We start from the raw sequence: 19,646 nt of genomic DNA, 5'->3' as shown, positions 1-19,646 counted from the left end.
CTGGGTAGGTCTGTAGATAGATAATTGGGTGGGTGAAGCGCAATACCTGTAAAAGATAGGTGGGTGATCCCTCACTCCTTGTGTAATAGTGCATCTCGGCCAGCAGGGAGTTGTAATCCTTGGTACCCACATATTTTTTTCACTGAGCGCAATAGTGATAGATAGATAGATAGATTGATAGATAGATAGATAGATAGATAGATAGATAGATAGATAAATAGATGGGGGGGTTTGTAGACAGGTGGTAAATCATTTGATAGACAAATAGGTGGTTGGGTACACATGTTAAATCAAAAGATAGATAGATAGATAGATAGATAGATAGATGGATGGGTAGATAGATGGTACATTTTTAGAGAGTTAGAGGGGTAGGTAGGTAGATAGATGGTAAATCATTAGATAGATCGATAGCTAGATAAATAGATGGCTGGGAAAGTCGTTAGATAGATAATTGGGTGGGTGAAGCGCAATACCTGTAAAAGATAGGTGGGTGATCCCTCACTCCTTGTGTAATAGTGCATCTCGGCCAGCAGGGAGTTGTAAACCTTGGTACCCACATATTTTTTTCACTGAGCGCAATACTGATAGATAGGTAGATAGATAGATAGATAGATAAATAGATGGGTTGGTTTGTGGACAGGTGGTAAATCATTTGATATACAAATAGGTGGGTAGGTACACATGTTAAATCAAAAGATAGATAGATCGATGGATGGGTGGGTAGATAGATGGTACATTTTTAGAGAGTTTGAGGGCTAGGTAGGTAGATAGATGGTAAATCATTAGATAGATCGATAGCTAGATAAATAGATGGCTGGGAAAGTCGTTAGATAGATAATTGGGTGGGTGAAGCGCAATACCTGTAAAAGATAGGTGGGTGATCCCTCACTCCTTGTGTAATAGTGCATCTCGGCCAGCAGGGAGTTGTAATCCTTGGTACCCACATATTTTTTTCACTGAGCGCAATACTGATAGATAGGTAGATAGATAGATAGACAGATAAATAGATCGGTGGGTTTGTGGACAGGTGGTAAATCATTTGATATACAAATAGGTGGGTAGGTACACATGTTAAATCAAAAGATAGATAGATGGATGGGTGGGCAGATAGATGGTACATTTTTAGAGAGTTAGAGGAGTAGGTAGGTAGACAATGGTAAATCATTAGATAGATCGATAGCTAGATAAATAGATGGCTGGGTAAGTCGGTAGATAGATAATTGGGTGGGTGAAGCGCAATACCTGTAAAAGATAGGTGGGTGATCCCTCACTCCTTGTGTAATAGTGCATCTTGGCCAGCAGGGAGTTGTAATCCTTGGTACCCACATATTTTTTTCACTGAGCGCAATACTGATAGATAGATATACTGTATAGATAGATAGATATATAGATAGATGGGTGGGTTTGTAGACAGGTGGTAAATCATTTGATAGACAAATAGGTGTGTGGGTACACATGTTAAATCAAAAGATAGATAGATAGGTAGATGGATGGGTGGGTAGATAGATGGTACATTTTTAGAGAGTTAGGTAGGTAGATAGATGGTAAATCATTAGATAGCTCGATAGCTAGATAAATAGATGGCTGGGTAGGTCGGTAGATAGATAAATGGGTGGGTGAAGCGCAATACCTTTAAAAGATAGGTGGGTGGACACAGCATAATCATTGCTGTCATTACCATCCTCCATATACATCCCCTGCTACCTAATGTTTCCTCATACTGTATATACCCAGCCTTTTTGGGGAGATATCCCTGTGGGAGTTAAGTATCTTTTCACAGACCAAGTTCCTAATTTGGATGTGCCTGCAGACTTGGAGCTACCCTAAAAAAATCCTTGGTGCTTGTTTATTATTTTTGGAGGTTCTAGCAGATAAATACAATGCTTCTCAAATGGGGATGGCCAGCCTCTTCAGCAAATTGCGCAGATTTGTGAGGAATAGGATTTGGGTCATATCAGGAGATGTGGACAGGAGCTTTATTAATGACATCAGCCAATGATAGCTATTAGGGTATATTTGTATATTTCTTTTCATATGAATGTATATTTCATTTTTCCATGTTCATACAGTATTTCATTATATTTGTTAATATAACTCTGCATAGCCTCCTAATGCCCAGAGGGACGGGCAGTCCATCAGCCACGGGTCCCCAGAGGTTTCCCCCACAGGGGGTTTTGCCTCTCCTGAGTGCTGAAGGATGATTCTTTGTGAGTCACGAGGCTACCACCAGCTTGGTCCACCTGGGTTTGTAGACAGGTGGTAAATCATTTGATAGACAAATAGGTGGGTGGGTACACATGTTAAATCAAAAGATATATAGATAGATAGATGGATGGGTGGGTAGATAGATGGTACATTTTTAGAGGGTTAGGTAGGTAGATAGATGGTAAATCATTAGATAGATCGATAGCTAGATAAATAGATGGCTGGGTAGGTCGGTAGATAGATGATTGGGTGGGTGAAGCGCAATACCTGTAAAAGATAGGTGGGTGATCCCTCACTCCTTGTGTAATAGTGCATCTCGGCCAGCAGGGAGTTGTAATCCTTGGTACCCACATATTTTTTTCACTGAGCGCAATAGTGATAGATAGATAAATAGATGGGTGGGTTTGTAGACAGGTGGTATATCATTTGATAGACAAATAGTTTGGTGGTTACACATGTTAAATCAAAAGATAGATAGATGGATGGGTGGGTAGATAGATTGTACATTTTTAGAGAGTTAGAGGGCTAGGTAGGTAGATAGATGGTAAATCATTAGATAGATCAATAGCTAGATAAATAGATGGCTGGGAAAGTCGTTAGATAGATAATTGGGTGGGTGAAGCGCAATACCTGTAAAAGATAGGTGGGTGATCCCTCACTCCTTGTGTAATAGTGCATCTCGGCCAGCAGGGAGTTGTAATCCTTGGTACCCACATATTTTTTTCACTGAGCGCAATACTGATAGATAGGTAGATAGATAGATAGATAGACAGATAAATAGATCGGTGGGTTTGTGGACAGGTGGTAAATCATTTGATATACAAATAGGTGGGTAGGTACACATGTTAAATCAAAAGATATATAGATTGATGGATGGGTGGGTAGATAGATGGTACATTTTTAGAGAGTTAGAGGGGTAGGTAGGTAGACAATGGTAAGTCATTAGATAGATCGATAGCTAGATAAATAGATGGCTGGGTAAGTCTGTAGATAGATAATTGGGTGGGTGAAGCGCAATACCTGTAAAAGATAGGTGGGTGATCCCTCACTCCTTGTGTAATAGTGCATCTTGGCCAGCAGGGAGTTGTAATCCTTGGTACCCACATATTTTTTTCACTGAGCGCAATACTGATAGATAGATATACTGTATAGATAGATAGATATATAGATAGATGGGTGGGTTTGTAGACAGGTGGTAAATCATTTGATAGACAAATAGGTGTGTGGGTACACATGTTAAATCAAAAGATAGATAGATAGATAGATAGATAGATAGATGGATGGGTGGGTAGATAGATGGTACATTTTTAGAGAGTTAGGTAGGTAGATAGATGGTAAATCATTAGATAGCTCGATAGCTAGATAAATAGATGGCTGGGTAGGTCGGTAGATAGATAAATGGGTGGGTGAAGCGCAATACCTTTAAAAGATAGGTGGGTGGACACAGCATAATCATTGCTGTCATTACCATCCTCCATATACATCCCCTGCTACCTGATGTTTCCTCATACTGTATATACCCAGCCTTCTTGGGGAGAGATCCCTGTGGGAGTTAAGTATCTTTTCACAGACCAAGTTCCTAATTTGGATGTGCCTGCAGACTTGGAGCTACCCTAAAAAAATCCTTGGCGCTTGTTTATTATCTTTGGAGGTTCTAGCAGATAAATACAATGCTTCTCAAATGGGGATGGCCAGCCTCTTCAGCAAATTGCGCAGATTTGTGAGGAATATGATTTGGGTCATATCAGGAGATGTGGACAGGAGCTTTATTAATGACATCAGCCAATGATAGCTATTAGGGTATATTTGTATATTTCTTTTCATATGAAAGTATATTTCATTCTTCCATGTTCATACAGTATTTCATTATATTTGTTAATATAACTCTGCATAGCCTCCTAATGCCCAGAGGGACGGGCAGTCCATCAGCCACGGGTCCCCAGAGGTTTCCCCCACAGGGGGTTTTCCCTCTCCTGAGTGCTGAAGGATGATTCTTTGTGAGTCACGAGGCTACCACCAGCTTGGCCCTCCTATAGGGTACACAGATGTTAAATCAAAAGATAGATAGGTGGGTATATCCATAGATGGTAAATCATTAGATAGATATGTGGGTAGGTAGATAGATGGCAAATCATTAGCATAACCCAGCACAATACATATAGATTGATATTTATATAGACAGTTAAATAGATACATACAACAGGTAGATAATGGATCAATAATTGACCGATCCTGGAGACATAATGAATAGTTGGCAAATCATTCTTTTAATGGCCAAATCATAGCTCGATTATTTAAAAAGAAGATGCATGCATAGTGCATGTTTCTAAAGCCCTCATACACAGTTGACGAAAAATGAAAATATACCGCTCCAAGGGCACTTTTGAGCGATATCTTTTTTTTTTTTTTTCACTGGCCATATAGCTGATGACCCGCGTGTTTAGCAGGTCACTAGGAAATCAGTGAACGATGTCGTAACCGATTTCTAGAGTATCCAGTGGAATTGTCGATATAGTTAACTATATCGCAAGTGTCCCTGGTCTCCAGTGTGTATGGGGCTTAATTGTCAGTGTATACCAAGAACATATTATCATACCTCTTTTATTTTTTTTTAGGTGAGTGGTCTCCATGAAACCGATGAAGAAGTCCTAATATGTGACTACTGCAGGGTGGCCGGGACCTGGACTGCAGAATCGTCCTCAAGTCAACGAACAAAGATGGTGCACAGCAACAAGAGACCCAAGCCAGGTAAATAATGAACATCATTAATTACTGATAATATGTTTTTTGGTATCCATTTGGGGTTTGTAGACAGGTGGTTAATCATTCGATAGACAAATAGGTGGGTGGGTATACAGATGTTAAATCAAAAGATAGATAGATAGATAGATAGATAGATAGATAGATAGATGGATGGGTGGGTAGATAGATGGTACATTTTAAGAGAGTTAGAGGGGTGGGTAGGTAGGTAGATAGATGGTAAATCATTAGATAGATTGATAGCTAGATAAATAGATGGCTGGGTAAGTCGGTAGATAGATAATTGGGTGGGTGAAGCGCAATACCTTTAAAAGATAGGTGGGTGGACACACCATAATCATTGCGGTCATTACCATCCTCCATATACATCTCCTGCTACCTGATGTTTCCTCATATATACCCAGCCTTCTCGGGGAGAGATCCCTGTGGGGGGTAAGTATCTTGTCACAGACCAAGTTCCTAACTTGGATGTGCCTGCAGACTTGGAGCTACCCTAAAAAAATCCTTGGTGCTTGTTTATTATCTTTGGAGGTTCTAGCAGTAAAGACAAAGCTTCTCAAATGGGGATGGCCAGCCTCTTCAGCAAATTGCGCAGCTTTGTGAGGAATATGATTTGGGTAATATCAGGAGATGTGGACAGGAGCTTTATTAATGACATCAGCCAATGATAGCTATTAGGGTATATTTGTATATTTCGCTTCATATGAATGTATATGTCATTCTTCCACATTCATACAGTATTTCATTATATTTGTCAATATAATGCCGCATAGCCTCCTAATGCCCAGAGGGACGGGCAGTCCATCAGCCACGGGTTCCCAGAGGTTTCCCCCACAGGGGGTTTTCCCTCTCCTGAGTGCTGAAGGATAATTCTTTGTGAGTCACGAGGCTACCACCAGCTTGGCCCTCCTATAGGGTACACAGATGTTAAATCAAAAGATAGATAGGTGGGTATATCCATAGATGGTAAATCATTAGATAGATATGTGGGTAGGTAGATAGATGGCAAATCAGTAGCATAACCCAGCACAATACATATAGATAGATACTTATATAGACAGTTAAATAGATACATACAGTAGGTAGATAATGGATCAATAATTGACCGATCCTGGAGACATAATGAATAGTTGGCAAATCATTCTTTTAATGGCCAAATCATAGCTCGATTATTTAAAAAGAAGATGCATGCATAGTGCATGTTTCTAAAGCCCTCATACACAGTTGATGAGAAATGAAAATATATTATTATTATTATTATTATTATTATTATTATTATTTTATTTATAAGGCGCCACAAGTGTTTCGCAGCGCCGTACAAAGGAACAATACAGGGAAACAAAACTTGGCATAACATTGAATAAATAACAAAAATACAGTACAAATAAAGAGCGCCACAGATCAATACACATTACAGCTTGGGTACAAGTAGTGAGGACTCAATCAACATACAACTAGAGGCTTGAGGCCAATATACCGCTCCAAGGGCACTTTTGAGCGATATCTTTTTTTTTTTTTTTCACTGGCCATATAGCTGATGACCCGCGTGTTTAGCAGGTCACTAGGAAATCAGTGAACGATGTCGTAACCGATTTCTAGAGTATCCAGTGGAATTGTCGATATAGTTAACTATATCGCAAGTGCCCCTGGTCTCCAGTGTGTATGGGGCTTAATTGTCAGTGTATACCAAGAACATATTATCATACCTCTTTTCTTTTTTTTTAGGTGAGTGGTCTCCATGAAACCGATGAAGAAGTCCTAATATGCGACTACTGCAGGGTGACCGGGACCTGGACTGCAGAATCGTCCTCAAGTCAACGAACAAAGATGGTGCACAGCAACAAGAGACCCAAGCCAGGTAATTAATGAACATCATTAATTACTGATAATATGTTTTTTGGTATCCATTTGGGGTTTGTAGACAGGTGGTTAATCATTCGATAGACAAATAGGTGGGTGGGTATACAGATGTTAAATCAAAAGATAGATAGATGGATGGGTGGGTAGATAGATGGTACATTTTAAGAGAGTTAGAGGGGTGGGTAGGTAGGTAGATAGATGGTAAATCATTAGATAGATTGATAGCTAGATAAATAGATGGCTGGGTAAGTCGGTAGATAGATAATTGGGTGGGTGAAGCGCAATACCTTTAAAAGATAGGTGGGTGGACACAGCATAATCATTGCGGTCATTACCATCCTCCATATACATCTCCTGCTACCTGATGTTTCCTCATATATACCCAGCCTTCTCGGGGAGAGATCCCTGTGGGAGGTAAGTATCTTGTCACAGACCAAGTTCCTAACTTGGATGTGCCTGCAGACTTGGAGCTACCCTAAAAAAATCCTTGGTGCTTGTTTATTATCTTTGGAGGTTCTAGCAGTAAAGACAAAGCTTCTCAAAAGGGGATGGCCAGCCTCTTCAGCAAATTGCGCAGATTTGTGAGGAATATGATTTGGGTAATATCAGGAGATGTGGACAGGAGCTTTATTAAAGACATCAGCCAATGATAGCTATTAGGGTATATTTGTATATTTCGCTTCATATGAATGTATATGTCATTCTTCCACATTCATGAAGTATTTCGATAAATTTGTCAATATAATGCCGCATAGCCTCCTAATGCCCAGAGGGACGGGCAGTCCATCAGCCACGGGTCCCCAGAGGTTTCCCCCACAGGGGGTTTTCCCTCTCCTGAGTGCTGAAGGATGATTCTTTGTGAGTCACGAGGCTACCACCAGCTTGGCCCTCCTATAGGGTACACAGATGTTAAATCAAAAGATAGATAGGTGGGTATATCCATAGATGGTAAATCATTAGATAGATATGTGGGTAGGTACATAGATGGCAAATCATTAGCATAACCCAGCACAATACATATAGATAGATATTTATATAGACAGTTAAATAGATACATACAGTAGGTAGATAATGGATCAATAATTGACCGATCCTGGAGACATAATGAATAGTTGGCAAATCATTCTTTTAATGGCCAAATCATAGCTCGATTATTTAAAAAGAAGATGCATGCATAGTGCATGTTTCTAAAGCCCTCATACACAGTTGATGAGAAATAAAAATGTACCGCTCCAAGGGCACTTTTGAGCGATATATTTTTTTTTTTTTCACTGGCCATATAGCTGATGACCCGCGTGTTTAGCAGGTCACTAGGAAATCAGTGAACGATGTCGTAACCGATTTCTAGAGTATCCAGTGGAATTGTCGATATAGTTAACTATATCGCAAGTGTCCCTGGTCCCCAGTGTGTATGGGGCTTAATTGTCAGTGTATACCAAGAACATATTATCATACCTCTTTCCTTTTTTTTTAGGTGAGTGGTCTACATGAAACCGATGAAGAAGTCCTAATATGCGACTACTGCAGGGTGACCGGGACCTGGACTGCAGAATCGTCCTCAAGTCAACGATCAAAGATGGTGCACAGCAACAAGAGACCCAAGCCAGGTAATTAATGAACATCATTAATTACTGATAATATGTTTTTTTGGTATCCATTTGGGGTTTGTAGACAGGTGGTAAATCATTTGATAGACAAATAGGTGGGTGGGTATACAGATGTTAAATCAAAAGATAGATAGATAGATAGATGGATGGGTGGGTAGATAGATGGTACATTTTAAGAGAGTTAGAGGGGTGGGTAGGTAGGTAGATAGATGGTAAATCATTAGATAGATCGATAGCTAGATAAATAGATGGCTGGGTAAGTCGGTAGATAGATAATTGGGTGGGTGAAGCGCAATACCTTTAAAAGATAAGTGGGTGGACACAGCATAATCATTGCGGTCATTACCATCCTCCATATACATCTCCTGCTACCTGATGTTTCCTCATATATACCCAGCCTTCTCGGGGAGAGATCCCTGTGGGAGGTAAGTATCTTCTCACAGACCAAGTTCCTAACTTGGATGTGTCTGCAGACTTGGAGCTACCCTAAAAAAATCCTTGGTGCTTGTTTATTATCTTTGGAGGTTCTAGCAGTAAAGACAAAGCTTCTCAAATGGGGATGGCCAGCCTCTTCAGCAAATTGCGCAGCTTTGTGAGGAATATGATTTGGGTAATATCAGGAGATGTGGACAGGAGCTTTATTAATGACATCAGCCAATGATAGCTATTGGGTATATTTGTATATTTCGCTTCATATGAATGTATATGTCATTCTTCCACATTCATGAAGTATTTCGATAAATTTGTCAATATAATGCCGCATAGCCTCCTAATGCCCAGAGGGACGGGCAGTCCATCAGCCACGGGTCCCCAGAGGTTTCCCCCACAGGGGGTTTTCCCTCTCCTGAGTGCTGAAGGATGATTCTTTGTGAGTCACGAGGCTACCACCAGCTTGGCCCTCCTATAGGGTACACAGATGTTAAATCAAAAGATAGATAGGTGGGTATATACATAGATGGTAAATCATTAGATAGATATGTGGGTAGGTACATAGATGGCAAATCATTAGCATAACCCAGCACAATACATATAGATAGATATTTATATAGACAGTTAAATAGATACATACAGTAGGTAGATAATGGATCAATAATTGACCGATCCTGGAGACATAATGAATAGTTGGCAAATCATTCTTTTAATGGCCAAATCATAGCTCGATTATTTAAAAAGAAGATGCATGCATAGTGCATGTTTCTAAAGCCCTCATACACAGTTGATGAGAAATAAAAATATACCGCTCCAAGGGCACTTTTGAGCGATATTTTTTTTTCACTGGCCATATAGCTGATGACCCGCGTGTTTAGCAGGTCACTAGGAAATCAGTGAACGATGTCGTAACCGATTTCTAGAGTATCCAGTGGAATTGTCGATATAGTTAACTATATCGCAAGTGTCCCTGGTCTCCAGTGTGTATGGGGCTTAATTGTCAGTGTATACCAAGAACATATTATCATACCTCTTTCCTTTTTTTTTAGGTGAGTGGTCTACATGAAACCGATGAAGAAGTCCTAATATGCGACTACTGCAGGGTGACCGGGACCTGGACTGCAGAATCGTCCTCAAGTCAACGATCAAAGATGGTGCACAGCAACAAGAGACCCAAGCCAGGTAATTAATGAACATCATTAATTACTGATAATATGTTTTTTGGTATCCATTTGGGGTTTGTAGACAGGTGGTAAATCATTTGATAGACAAATAGGTGGGTGGGTATACAGATGTTAAATCAAAAGATAGATAGATAGATAGATGGATGGGTGGGTAGATAGATGGTACATTTTAAGAGAGTTAGAGGGGTGGGTAGGTAGGTAGATAGATGGTAAATCATTAGATAGATCGATAGCTAGATAAATAGATGGCTGGGTAAGTCGGTAGATAGATAATTGGGTGGGTGAAGCGCAATACCTTTAAAAGATAGGTGGGTGGACACAGCATAATCATTGCGGTCATTACCATCCTCCATATACATCTCCTGCTACCTGATGTTTCCTCATATATACCCAGCCTTCTCGGGGAGAGATCCCTGTGGGAGGTAAGTATCTTCTCACAGACCAAGTTCCTAACTTGGATGTGTCTGCAGACTTGGAGCTACCCTAAAAAAATCCTTGGTGCTTGTTTATTATCTTTGGAGGTTCTAGCAGTAAAGACAAAGCTTCTCAAATGGGGATGGCCAGCCTCTTCAGCAAATTGCGCAGCTTTGTGAGGAATATGATTTGGGTAATATCAGGAGATGTGGACAGGAGCTTTATTAATGACATCAGCCAATGATAGCTATTGGGTATATTTGTATATTTCGCTTCATATGAATGTATATGTCATTCTTCCACATTCATGAAGTATTTCGATAAATTTGTCAATATAATGCCGCATAGCCTCCTAATGCCCAGAGGGACGGGCAGTCCATCAGCCACGGGTCCCCAGAGGTTTCCCTAACAGGGGGTTTTCCCTCTCCTGAGTGCTGAAGGATGATTCTTTGTGAGTCACGAGGCTACCACCAGCTTGGCCCTCCTATAGGGTACACAGATGTTAAATCAAAAGATAGATAGGTGGGTATATACATAGATGGTAAATCATTAGATAGATATGTGGGTAGGTACATAGATGGCAAATCATTAGCATAACCCAGCACAATACATATAGATAGATATTTATATAGACAGTTAAATAGATACATACAGTAGGTAGATAATGGATCAATAATTGACCGATCCTGGAGACATAATGAATAGTTGGCAAATCATTCTTTTAATGGCCAAATCATAGCTCGATTATTTAAAAAGAAGATGCATGCATAGTGCACGTTTCTAAAGCCCTCATACACAGTTGATGAGAAATAAAAATGTACCGCTCCAAGGGCACTTTTCAGCGATATTTTTTTTTTTTTTCCACTGGCCATATAGCTGATGACCCGCGTGTTTAGCAGGTCACTAGGAAATCAGTGAACGATGTCGTAACCGATTTCTAGAGTATCCAGTGGAATTGTCGATATAGTTAACTATATCGCAAGTGTCCCTGGTCCCCAGTGTGTATGGGGCTTAATTGTCAGTGTATACCAAGAACATATTATCATACCTCTTTCCTTTTTTTTTAGGTGAGTGGTCTACATGAAACCGATGAAGAAGTCCTAATATGCGACTACTGCAGGGTGACCGGGACCTGGACTGCAGAATCGTCCTCAAGTCAACGATCAAAGATGGTGCACAGCAACAAGAGACCCAAGCCAGGTAATTAATGAACATCATTAATTACTGATAATATGTTTTTTTGGTATCCATTTGGGGTTTGTAGACAGGTGGTAAATCATTTGATAGACAAATAGGTGGGTGGGTATACAGATGTTAAATCAAAAGATAGATAGATAGATAGATAGATAGATAGATAGATGGATGGGTGGGTAGATAGATGGTACATTTTAAGAGAGTTAGAGGGGTGGGTAGGTAGGTAGATAGATGGTAAATCATTAGATAGATCGATAGCTAGATAAATAGATGGCTGGGTAAGTCGGTAGATAGATAATTGGGTGGGTGAAGCGCAATACCTTTAAAAGATAAGTGGGTGGACACAGCATAATCATTGCGGTCATTACCATCCTCCATATACATCTCCTGCTACATGATGTTTCCTCATATATACCCAGCCTTCTCGGGGAGAGATCCCTGTGGGAGGTAAGTATCTTCTCACAGACCAAGTTCCTAACTTGGATGTGTCTGCAGACTTGGAGCTACCCTAAAAAAATCCTTGGTGCTTGTTTATTATCTTTGGAGGTTCTAGCAGTAAAGACAAAGCTTCTCAAATGGGGATGGTCAGCCTCTTCAGCAAATTGCGCAGCTTTGTGAGGAATATGATTTGGGTAATATCAGGAGATGTGGACAGGAGCTTTATTAATGACATCAGCCAATGATAGCTATTGGGTATATTTGTATATTTCGCTTCATATGAATGTATATGTCATTCTTCCACATTCATGAAGTATTTCGATAAATTTGTCAATATAATGCCGCATAGCCTCCTAATGCCCAGAGGGACGGGCAGTCCATCAGCCACGGGTCCCCAGAGGTTTCCCCCACAGGGGGTTTTCCCTCTCCTGAGTGCTGAAGGATGATTCTTTTTGAGTCACGAGGCTACCACCAGCTTGGCACTCCTATAGGGTACACAGATGTTAAATCAAAAGATAGATAGGTGGGTATATACATAGATGGTAAATCATTAGATAGATATGTGGGTAGGTACATAGATGGCAAATCATTAGCATAACCCAGCACAATACATATAGATAGATATTTATATAGACAGTTAAATAGATACATACAGTAGGTAGATAATGGATCAATAATTGACCGATCCTGGAGACATAATGAATAGTTGGCAAATCATTCTTTTAATGGCCAAATCATAGCTCGATTATTTAAAAAGAAGATGCATGCATAGTGCATGTTTCTAAAGCCCTCATACACAGTTGATGAGAAATAAAAATATACCGCTCCAAGGGCACTTTTGAGCGATATTTTTTTTTCACTGGCCATATAGCTGATGACCCGCGTGTTTAGCAGGTCACTAGGAAATCAGTGAACGATGTCGTAACCGATTTCTAGAGTATCCAGTGGAATTGTCGATATAGTTAACTATATCGCAAGTGTCCCTGGTCTCCAGTGTGTATGGGGCTTAATTGTCAGTGTATACCAAGAACATATTATCATACCTCTTTCCTTTTTTTTTAGGTGAGTGGTCTACATGAAACCGAATAAGAAGTCCTAATATGCGACTACTGCAGGGTGACCGGGACCTGGACTGCAGAATCGTCCTCAAGTCAACGATCAAAGATGGTGCACAGCAACAAGAGACCCAAGCCAGGTAATTAATGAACATCATTAATTACTGATAATATGTTTTTTGGTATCCATTTGGGGTTTGTAGACAGGTGGTAAATCATTTGATAGACAAATAGGTGGGTGGGTATACAGATGTTAAATCAAAAGATAGATAGATAGATAGATAGATAGATGGATGGGTGGGTAGATAGATGGTACATTTTAAGAGAGTTAGAGGGGTGGGTAGGTAGGTAGATAGATGGTAAATCATTAGATAGATCGATAGCTAGATAAATAGATGGCTGGGTAAGTCGGTAGATAGATAATTGGGTGGGTGAAGCGCAATACCTTTAAAAGATAGGTGGGTGGACACAGCATAATCATTGCGGTCATTACCATCCTCCATATACATCTCCTGCTACCTGATGTTTCCTCATATATACCCAGCCTTCTCGGGGAGAGATCCCTGTGGGAGGTAAGTATCTTCTCACAGACCAAGTTCCTAACTTGGATGTGTCTGCAGACTTGGAGCTACCCTAAAAAAATCCTTGGTGCTTGTTTATTATCTTTGGAGGTTCTAGCAGTAAAGACAAAGCTTCTCAAATGGGGATGGCCAGCCTCTTCAGCAAATTGCGCAGCTTTGTGAGGAATATGATTTGGGTAATATCAGGAGATGTGGACAGGAGCTTTATTAATGACATCAGCCAATGATAGCTATTGGGTATATTTGTATATTTCGCTTCATATGAATGTATATGTCATTCTTCCACATTCATGAAGTATTTCGATAAATTTGTCAATATAATGCCGCATAGCCTCCTAATGCCCAGAGGGACGGGCAGTCCATCAGCCACGGGTCCCCAGAGGTTTCCCTAACAGGGGGTTTTCCCTCTCCTGAGTGCTGAAGGATGATTCTTTGTGAGTCACGAGGCTACCACCAGCTTGGCCCTCCTATAGGGTACACAGATGTTAAATCAAAAGATAGATAGGTGGGTATATACATAGATGGTAAATCATTAGATAGATATGTGGGTAGGTACATAGATGGCAAATCATTAGCATAACCCAGCACAATACATATAGATAGATATTTATATAGACAGTTAAATAGATACATACAGTAGGTAGATAATGGATCAATAATTGACCGATCCTGGAGACATAATGAATAGTTGGCAAATCATTCTTTTAATGGCCAAATCATAGCTCGATTATTTAAAAAGAAGATGCATGCATAGTGCACGTTTCTAAAGCCCTCATACACAGTTGATGAGAAATAAAAATGTACCGCTCCAAGGGCACTTTTCAGCGATATTTTTTTTTTTTTTCCACTGGCCATATAGCTGATGACCCGCGTGTTTAGCAGGTCACTAGGAAATCAGTGAACGATGTCGTAACCGATTTCTAGAGTATCCAGTGGAATTGTCGATATAGTTAACTATATCGCAAGTGTCCCTGGTCCCCAGTGTGTATGGGGCTTAATTGTCAGTGTATACCAAGAACATATTATCATACCTCTTTCCTTTTTTTTTAGGTGAGTGGTCTACATGAAACCGATGAAGAAGTCCTAATATGCGACTACTGCAGGGTGACCGGGACCTGGACTGCAGAATCGTCCTCAAGTCAACGATCAAAGATGGTGCACAGCAACAAGAGACCCAAGCCAGGTAATTAATGAACATCATTAATTACTGATAATATGTTTTTTTGGTATCCATTTGGGGTTTGTAGACAGGTGGTAAATCATTTGATAGACAAATAGGTGGGTGGGTATACAGATGTTAAATCAAAAGATAGATAGATAGATAGATAGATAGATGGATGGGTGGGTAGATAGATGGTACATTTTAAGAGAGTTAGAGGGGTGGGTAGGTAGGTAGATAGATGGTAAATCATTAGATAGATCGATAGCTAGATAAATAGATGGCTGGGTAAGTCGGTAGATAGATAATTGGGTGGGTGAAGCGCAATACCTTTAAAAGATAAGTGGGTGGACACAGCATAATCATTGCGGTCATTACCATCCTCCATATACATCTCCTGCTACATGATGTTTCCTCATATATACCCAGCCTTCTCGGGGAGAGATCCCTGTGGGAGGTAAGTATCTTCTCACAGACCAAGTTCCTAACTTGGATGTGTCTGCAGACTTGGAGCTACCCTAAAAAAATCCTTGGTGCTTGTTTATTATCTTTGGAGGTTCTAGCAGTAAAGACAAAGCTTCTCAAATGGGGATGGTCAGCCTCTTCAGCAAATTGCGCAGCTTTGTGAGGAATATGATTTGGGTAATATCAGGAGATGTGGACAGGAGCTTTATTAATGACATCAGCCAATGATAGCTATTGGGTATATTTGTATATTTCGCTTCATATGAATGTATATGTCATTCTTCCACATTCATGAAGTATTTCGATAAATTTGTCAATATAATGCCGCATAGCCTCCTAATGCCCAGAGGGACGGGCAGTCCATCAGCCACGGGTCCCCAGAGGTTTCCCCCACAGGGGGTTTTCCCTCTCCTGAGTGCTGAAGGATGATTCTTTTTGAGTCACGAGGCTACCACCAGCTTGGCACTCCTATAGGGTACACAGATGTTAAATCAAAAGATAGATAGGTGGGTATATACATAGATGGTAAATCATTAGATAGATATGTGGGTAGGTACATAGATGGCAAATCATTAGCATAACCCAGCACAATACATATAGATAGATATTTATATAGACAGTTAAATAGATACATACAGTAGGTAGATAATGGATCAATAATTGACCGATCCTGGAGACATAATGAATAGTTGGCAAATCATTCTTTTAATGGCCAAATCATAGCTCGATTATTTAAAAAGAAGATGCATGCATAGTGCATGTTTCTAAAGCCCTCATACACAGTTGATGAGAAATAAAAATATACCGCTCCAAGGGCACTTTTGAGCGATATTTTTTTTTCACTGGCCATATAGCTGATGACCCGCGTGTTTAGCAGGTCACTAGGAAATCAGTGAACGATGTCGTAACCGATTTCTAGAGTATCCAGTGGAATTGTCGATATAGTTAACTATATCGCAAGTGTCCCTGGTCTCCAGTGTGTATGGGGCTTAATTGTCAGTGTATACCAAGAACATATTATCATACCTCTTTCCTTTTTTTTTAGGTGAGTGGTCTACATGAAACCGAATAAGAAGTCCTAATATGCGACTACTGCAGGGTGACCGGGACCTGGACTGCAGAATCGTCCTCAAGTCAACGATCAAAGATGGTGCACAGCAACAAGAGACCCAAGCCAGGTAATTAATGAACATCATTAATTACTGATAATATGTTTTTTGGTATCCATTTGGGGTTTGTAGACAGGTGGTAAATCATTTGATAGACAAATAGGTGGGTGGGTATACAGATGTTAAATCAAAAGATAGATAGATAGATAGATAGATAGATGGGTGGGTAGATAGATGGTACATTTTAAGAGAGTTAGAGGGGTGGGTAGGTAGGTAGATAGATGGTAAATCATTAGATAGATCGATAGCTAGATAAATAGATGGCTGGGTAAGTCGGTAGATAGATAATTGGGTGGGTGAAGCGCAATACCTTTAAAAGATAGGTGGGTGGACACAGCATAATCATTGCGGTCATTACCATCCTCCATATACATCTCCTGCTACCTGATGTTTCCTCATATATACCCAGCCTTCTCGGGGAGAGATCCCTGTGGGAGGTAAGTATCTTCTCACAGACCAAGTTCCTAACTTGGATGTGTCTGCAGACTTGGAGCTACCCTAAAAAAATCCTTGGTGCTTGTTTATTATCTTTGGAGGTTCTAGCAGTAAAGACAAAGCTTCTCAAATGGGGATGGCCAGCCTCTTCAGCAAATTGCGCAGCTTTGTGAGGAATATGATTTGGGTAATATCAGGAGATGTGGACAGGAGCTTTATTAATGACATCAGCCAATGATAGCTATTAGGGTATATTTGTATATTTCGCTTCATATGAATGTATATGTCATTCTTCCACATTCATGAAGTATTTCGATAAATTTGTCAATATAATGCCGCATAGCCTCCTAATGCCCAGAGGGACGGGCAGTCCATCAGCCACGGGTCCCCAGAGGTTTCCCCCACAGGGGGTTTTCCCTCTCCTGAGTGCTGAAGGATGATTCTTTGTGAGTCACGAGGCTACCACCAGCTTGGCCCTCCTATAGGGTACACAGATGTTAAATCAAAAGATAGATAGGTGGGTATATACATAGATGGTAAATCATTAGATAGATATGTGGGTAGGTACATAGATGGCAAATCATTAGCATAACCCAGCACAATACATATAGATAGATATTTATATAGACAGTTAAATAGATACATACAGTAGGTAGATAATGGATCAATAATTGACCGATCCTGGAGACATAATGAATAGTTGGCAAATCATTCTTTTAATGGCCAAATCATAGCTCGATTATTTAAAAAGAAGATGCATGCATAGTGCATGTTTCTAAAGCCCTCATACACAGTTGATGAGAAATAAAAATATACCGCTCCAAGGGCACTTTTGAGCGATATTTTTTTTTTTTTCACTGGCCATATAGCTGATGACCCGCGTGTTTAGCAGGTCACTAGGAAATCAGTGAACGATGTCGTAACCGATTTCTAGAGTATCCAGTGGAATTGTCGATATAGTTAACTATATCGCAAGTGTCCCTGGTCTCCAGTGTGTATGGGGCTTAATTGTCAGTGTATACCAAGAACATATTATCATACCTCTTTCCTTTTTTTTTAGGTGAGTGGTCTACATGAAACCGATGAAGAAGTCCTAATATGCGACTACTGCAGGGTGACCGGGACCTGGACTGCAGAATCGTCCTCAAGTCAACGATCAAAGATGGTGCACAGCAACAAGAGACCCAAGCCAGGTAATTAATGAACATCATTAATTACTGATAATATGTTTTTTGGTATCCATTTGGGGTTTGTAGACAGGTGGTAAATCATTTGATAGACAAATAGGTGGGTGGGTATACAGATGTTAAATCAAAAGATAGATAGATAGATGGATGGGTGGGTAGATAGATGGTACATTTTAAGAGAGTTAGAGGGGTGGGTAGGTAGATAGATGGTAAATCATTAGATAGATCGATAGCTAGATAAATAGATGGCTGGGTAAGTCGGTAGATAGATAATTGGGTGGGTGAAGCGCAATACCTTTAAAAGATAGGTGGGTGGACACAGCATAATCATTGCGGTCATTACCATCCTCCATATACATCTCCTGCTACCTGATGTTTCCTCATATATACCCAGCCTTCTCGGGGAGAGATCCCTGTGGGAGGTAAGTATCTTCTCACAGACCAAGTTCCTAACTTGGATGTGTCTGCAGACTTGGAGCTACCCTAAAAAAATCCTTGGTGCTTGTTTATTATCTTTGGAGGTTCTAGCAGTAAAGACAAAGCTTCTCAAATGGGGATGGCCAGCCTCTTCAGCAAATTGCGCAGCTTTGTGAGGAATATGATTTGGGTAATATCAGGAGATGTGGACAGGAGCTTTATTAATGACATCAGCCAATGATAGCTATTAGGGTATATTTGTATATTTCGCTTCATATGAATGTATATGTCATTCTTCCACATTCATGAAGTATTTCGATAAATTTGTCAATATAATGCCGCATAGCCTCCTAATGCCCAGAGGGACGGGCAGTCCATCAGCCACGGGTCCCCAGAGGTTTCCCCCACAGGGGGTTTTCCCTCTCCTGAGTGCTGAAGGATGATTCTTTGTGAGTCACGAGGCTACCACCAGCTTGGCCCTCCTATAGGGTACACAGATGTTAAATCAAAAGATAGATAGGTGGGTATATACATAGATGGTAAATCATTAGATAGATATGTGGGTAGGTACATAGATGGCAAATCATTAGCATAACCCAGCACAATACATATAGATAGATATTTATATAGACAGTTAAATAGATACATACAGTAGGTAGATAATGGATCAATAATTGACCGATCCTGGAGACATAATGAATAGTTGGCAAATCATTCTTTTAATGGCCAAATCATAGCTCGATTATTTAAAAAGAAGATGCATGCATAGTGCATGTTTCTAAAGCCCTCATACACAGTTGATGAGAAATAAAAATATACCGCTCCAAGGGCACTTTTGAGCGATATATATATATATTTTTTTTTCACTGGCCATATAGCTGATGACCCGCGTGTTTAGCAGGTCACTAGGAAATCAGTGAACGATGTCGTAACCGATTTCTAGAGTATCCAGTGGAATTGTCGATATAGTTAACTATATCGCAAGTGTCCCTGGTCTCCAGTGTGTATAGGGCTTAATTGTCAGTGTATACCAAGAACATATTATCATACCTCTTTCCTTTTTTTTTAGGTGAGTGGTCTACATGAA

Source organism: Crinia signifera, unplaced genomic scaffold (assembly GCF_055691185.1).
Source record: "Crinia signifera unplaced genomic scaffold, ASM5569118v1 HAP2_SCAFFOLD_113, whole genome shotgun sequence".
Lineage (NCBI taxonomy): Eukaryota > Metazoa > Chordata > Amphibia > Anura > Myobatrachidae > Crinia > Crinia signifera.
The sequence above is the reverse complement of the archived record's forward strand: the minus strand, read 5'-3'. Positions refer to the sequence as shown.